Source organism: Lactuca sativa, chromosome 1 (assembly GCF_002870075.4).
Source record: "Lactuca sativa cultivar Salinas chromosome 1, Lsat_Salinas_v11, whole genome shotgun sequence".
Lineage (NCBI taxonomy): Eukaryota > Viridiplantae > Streptophyta > Magnoliopsida > Asterales > Asteraceae > Lactuca > Lactuca sativa.
Window position 1 is genome coordinate 173,383,258 of NC_056623.2, and position 6,365 is coordinate 173,389,622.

Sequence of the window (6,365 nt, forward strand, 5' to 3'; positions counted from 1 at the left end):
GTATGCAGTACTGAAATGCAGTCTCGTACCTAACTCCTCATGAAACTTCTTCCAAAACCTGGAAGTGAAAAGCACATCACGATCTGACACAATCGACATCGGAACCCCATGCCGCGATACCACCTCCCTCACGTATAATTCCGCCAACTTCTCCGCAGAAGAGCTATCGCTGATGGCTAGAAAATGAGCGCTCTTCGTCAATCTATCCACGATCACCCAAATCGCGTCGACTCCCCTCGCAGTCCGCGGCAATTTGGTGATAAAATCCATGGTAATTTGTTCCCACTTCCATTCGGGAATCTCTAGCGGCTGTAACTTACCGTGCGGACGCTGGTGCTCGACCTTAACCTGCCGACAAGTCAGGCATCTCTCGACAAACCATGCAACATCCCTTTTTCATACAGGGCCACCAATACTCCTTCCTTAGATCCAAATACATTTTCGTAGCCTCGGGATGAATCGAGAATTTCGATCGGTGCGCTTCCTCCATCAAAATAGTGCGCGTACCGCCCACAAACGGTACCCAAAATCCGACCCTGGAAAGTCATAAGCCCTCGACTATCTGTAACGAATCCTGATACCTGACCCACAACCCGCTCCCTCTTCTGGTTTTCTGGCTTCACAGCCTCAGCCTAAGCTCCTCGAATGGTATCTAAAATCGGGGTCATCACCGTCAACCTCATACAAATATCTCGGCTCATGAGGCTTCAACTGCCTCGAAGCATATGTTATCACATGCCCCCTCTGCATAAGCACCGCCCCTAAACCCGATATAGATGCATCACAGTACACCACAAAATCTTCCATCCCTTCCGGGAGTGCAAGCACCGGGGCCTCGCACAATTTCTGACGAAGGGTCTCGAATGAGGACTACTGCTCCGGTCCCCACAAAAATGCAACGCCCTTTCGGGTCATCCTAGTGAGTGGCACGACGATCTTGGAGAAATCCTTGATAAACCTGCGATAATATCCAGCCAAACCCAGAAAGCTCCTGATCTCTGTGGGCGATCTCGGCACTTCCCAACTCATCACTGCCTCTATCTTGGCCGGATCGACCAAAATTCCGTTCTGGTTAACGAGGTGCCCTAGGAACTGGACCTCTCGTAACCAGAAATCACACTTGGAGAATTTGGCGTACAGCCTCTCTGACCTCAGAACTCCAAGAATCTCCCTCAAATGCTCCTCGTGCTGCTCCCTAGATCTCGAATATACCAAAATATCATCAATGAAAACGATCACCGACCGATCCAGCATCGGTCTGCACACCCTGTTCATGAGGTCCATGAACGCAGCTGGGGCATTGGTGAGCCCAAAAGGCATCACCACAAACTCATAATGTCCATAACGAGTTCTGAAAGCAGTCTTCTGAATATCTTCATTCCGAACCCTCATCTGATGATAACCCGACCTCAAGTCTATCTTGGAGAACCAAGATGCCCCCTGCAACTGATCAAACAGATCATCGATCCTAGGTAACGGATACCGGTTCTTAACTGTCAACTTGTTCAACTCCCGGTAATCGATACACATCCGGTGTGAACCATCCTTTTTCTTGACGAACAAAATCGGTGCTCCCCAAGGTGAGCTACTCGGCCGGATAAACCCCTTTCCCAACAGCTCCTGAAGCTGCGAAGATAACTCTTGCATTTCCGGTGGAGCGAGACGATAAGGCGCCTTGGCAATGGGCGCCGCTCCCGGAACCAAATCGATACGGAACTCCACTTGCCTTTCCGGAGGCACACCTGGTAATTTCTCGGGAAACACATCCGAAAACTCGCATACAACAGGAACGTCATCCACCGAATTGGGCCTCCCCGCGGCCACTCGAGTATCCGTCACGTAGGCTACGAATCCATCGCAGCCCTGCTGCAAACTCTGCCTCGCCCTGGCAGCCGAACAAAACGCCGACCCGCACCGGGTCCCCTCGCCATACACCGAAAGCACTCCCCCACTAGGATCTCGAATCGTCACCAGCTGTCTCTCGCAGTCAATAACTGCCCCAAACTTACTCAACCAGTTCATACCCATGATAACGCAGACATCCCCCATAGCTATAGGAACCAAATCTATAGGGAATTCGACACCAAAAATCTCGAGCACACATCCTCGAATCACGTCCGCGGCATATATCACTTTCTCGTCAACTATGGAAACCCTCAGAGGTCGACTCATCAATTCCCGATCAGTACCAAGGTGCTGATTAAAAGCCAGAGATACGAAAGACCGACTCGCACCCGAGTCAAATAATACTAAGGCAGGTACAGAATTCACAAGGAAAGTACCTCCGCATATCATGAATTAAGCATAACATCTCATAAAAGAATAATAAATATATGAAAGAATACATACCAGCCACAACATCAGGCGCCGCGCGGACCTCCTCCGCAGTCAACTGGAAAGCTCTCCCACGAGCCCTCGGGGCCTCGGCCTTCACTGGTCGAGTCTCAGTAGTCCTAGCAGCTGGTGTAGATCCCTGGAGAAGCTGAGGGCACTCGGCCTTCCGATGGGCGGTCTGGTTGCAATGAAAGCAGACCATAAACCCCTTGGGGCAATCCCTAGCAATGTGCCCCTCCTTGCCACACTTGTAGCAAGCACCTGATCGACATGTCCCCTCGTGACCCTTGCCGCACTTTCCGCAAGTGCGGCCCTTCTGACCTCCCGATCTCGAATCGGCAGACTTAGTCCGCTTGGCTGCCGGCTGAGACTGAGCCGGCTGCCGATCCACTCGTTGAGACTCGGCCTCCTCCCTGGCCTGGGTCTCCAACTCGATCTCGCGCTTCCTGGCATTCGCCTGAAGCTCAGCAAAAGTATGATATGTCGAGTTCGATACGAACTCCCGAATATCCCTCCTCAACACACCCAAATACCGGCTCATCCGAGCCTGCTCCGTGGACACCTGCTCAGGGCAGAACATCGCCCTCTCATGAAACTTCCGTGTGATCACCGTGACAGAATCATTACCCTGCTTGAGGGTCAAGAACTCCTGAACCAACCGTTCCCTCTCCACTGGGGGAACGTACTCGTCTCTGAACATGGCGGTAAATCTCTCCCATGTCACAGCTGAAATCTCTGCCAAGGTGAAGTTCGCCGTCACGAACTTCCACCAATCCTTCGCTCCCAGGCAGAGCTGGTTCAAGGTGAACCGTACCCTCAGATGCTCCGGACATGAACAAGTGTAGAAGCATCCCTCGATATCAGCAATCCATCTCATCGCAGCGATCGGATCCTGCGTCCCGTCAAACTCAGGTGGCTTCGTGTTGCTGAACTCCCGGAACAGCAACGAGTCACCTCCCTGTGGTCTGGCAGCGGCCACAGCTGCGGTAGCTGCAGCGGCTGCAGCCTCAGTCAACGCGGCGTACCGCTCATCAAATGTCTCCATCAGAGTGGTCTTAATAGACCCGAACATCTCCGGAATCTCAGCCCGGATCGCTGCAGCCACCTCCTCATGAATCATCTGACGAATCTCCTCGTCACTCACACTGCTCGTACTAGGTCTGTGGCGTGGTCCAATCATGATGCCTCTGAAATACAACATAGAAATATCAGAGACTCTATCGAGCATAATCGCACTCGATAACGTAACCCTACTCAGTCCCCGATACCCAGGGAGTCTTACTTGGGTTGCCCACTGACCCGGTGTCTTCGGTAGTACGGGCCCAATACTACCGACTACACCGCATCAGCATGCACCCCAAGTCCTCCTCCCCAAACCCCGGATTCTGAGTACTCTATTCTTGCCATGCACTAGTTACCCGCTCACTATCAAAGCATCTCATAGCAACAAATTTCCTAGACTAAGGCATCTCAAATCAGGCCACTCTAGTCCTAATATGAATACCTAGTCTTCTAGCATGCATTTCATATCGTATCATATCATATCATATCTCATAACACATGTTGTAAGAGTATTTTGGGGATTTTTATCGTTCAGGCGCTGGCTGATCGTACACACTGCTTCCTTCTTGATTACCACAAAATCCCTTATAAAAATTTTATGCTTTTGTTTTTGAAAGATTTTCTCAAATCCTCGGTTTGAGTTCAGTTACGCCCGAAGGTGTACCCGAATCCCTCAAACCAAGGCTCTGATACCAACTTGTAACAACGTAAATTTTAAGACAAAATTTTAATTTCTAAAAATTGTATTTACATCCAAGATAAAGCATAAAAATCCAATGTATCATGTCATAAAACAAGTCATACAAATCCCAAGATCATAAATCCCCTATCAGTGTGTACAGATCACGCCGGCGCCTTCCCACGGTCCTCGCTGGTACCTGAAACACGTAACACAACAACTGTAAGCATAAATGCTTAGTGAGTTCCCCAAAATACAACCTACACACATACGCCTTTCCAGGCCCTGACCTTCCGGTCCCTGTGTCTCAAGGGACTTCCGTCCCGACTGGGTAAACCTTCCGGTCCTACCCGTGCCAACCTTACGGTCCACATTACAACGCCTTCCGGCCAATAACATATTCGCCTTCTGACCCATACATAATGCCTTCCGGCCCATATCAAGCATATCATACATGGCACATATAACGATTAACCTATCACGCATATATCTCATACCAAATCCGACCTTCCGGTCACACAGTCAAACCCTTCCGGGTGTAGTATAGTGAGAAGACTCACCTCGTGGAAAGTCTAAGATCTCGAGTCCTTGTTAACACCGACCCCGAACGACGACTCAACCTCGCCTAAACATAAAAATATCATATATTACACAAGGACTTCCACCACTAGAAATTTACTCCTTATCATCATTCCTCAGAGGGTAAAAGACCATTTTACCCTTCCTTGACCTAAAGTCCTCAAGTTGACCAAAACCCTAAAAGTCAACCAAAGTCAAACCCTGAGAGTACGCGGGGCGTACTCTAGATGTACGTGGGGCGTATGTCGCCAACCCCTCCCTGATCGGGGTGTCCACCCAGTACGCTGCGCGTACTGGGAGTTACGCCCAACGTAATCCCCAGAATTAGCCACTCTCCATTTGTGGTCTTAATCGGTTAAGCCATTACTTCTACTTCTAGATCCGACTCTTCTAATGTGTCTTAACCCATAAAGTCGAGACCTTTAAGCCTTGGCACGACAATAAAGGCCCCAACATCACAATACAACCTTCAAACTCAAGGACCTAGATCTCATGCATGATGAAATCCCCACATCCAAGATGCCATTTTTATGAGTCTACAACTTCAATAGATCAGAAATATGAAGTATCTAAGCTTATGGAGGCCATTTGCACAAAAGTCTCCACCTTTGGGACTTAAACCCTAGAAAAAGACCTTTTAAGCATACAATATGAACCAAGTGACAAGATCCGAACTTTATACCTGGAAATGAAGCTTTAGCCCATGCAAAGTTCAGATCTACACTTGAGCACCACTTCTAGCCTCTCCAACAAGCTCTTCTTCTTCTATGAAACCTTGAAATGGCACCACCAAGCTTAGAATACACACAGAATGGCCTAGGAACGAGGGTACACTCTTCTTAGGGTTTCACTCTGAGGGATGGTGGCTGAAAAGACCAGCCACATGTTCCTTATATAGCCCCATCAAAGGAATTTAGGGTTTGGGTCTGAATACATTACGCCGGGCGTAACCTTGGGTATGCTCCGCGTACCTGAGGGAAAACGCATCCAAAATGAGGCGCGCGAGTACGCGCAACGTACACCTTGTACGCCCAGCATACTCGCCTACCATGAAAACCCTAATTCACAAACTTAACCAAGATGCAAGGGCAAAAGAAGAATACCTGGATTTCGGGCTGTTACATTCACATTCTCTCATTTTCTTACAACTTAAGTTGGGATAAAGAACAATGTTCTCAGCTTCAGAGAAACAATCAAACAAGAACATGGAATGAGACTAAGTTCACGTTCCTAACCCAACAATTTGGAATTTTTTTTCTAAAGAAAAGTTTTTCTTCCAAAATTGTACTTTAAAACTCGTTTATATATTGATTTTTCGAGCTTTCTAAAACTTGACTCATTTTAATGAATTATTTTCAAAACTTGTCTCATTTAAAACAAATTTTCAAAACTTGTTTCAATTTACAGAAGTTTTTCAAACTTAAGTCTTGGTTTGAACATATACGAATACACGAACTCTCGTACCAATAAAGTAACTATTATAGCCCTTTTGTTCAAATTCTATGCATAGGTTGATCCAATACTTAAAATCTCCATTTTCTAAGTACTCATGAATATTGTAGCAATCATATTGTAATTTCTAATCTCTATAAACAACCTACAATATATTCATGGCAATCTTTAAATTGCTACTAACTTCCAAAAGTATGAGTGACTGTGGAGTTTTTAATAATCAAATTACCCAGGAAGTTAAACATATAAAATGAAACAC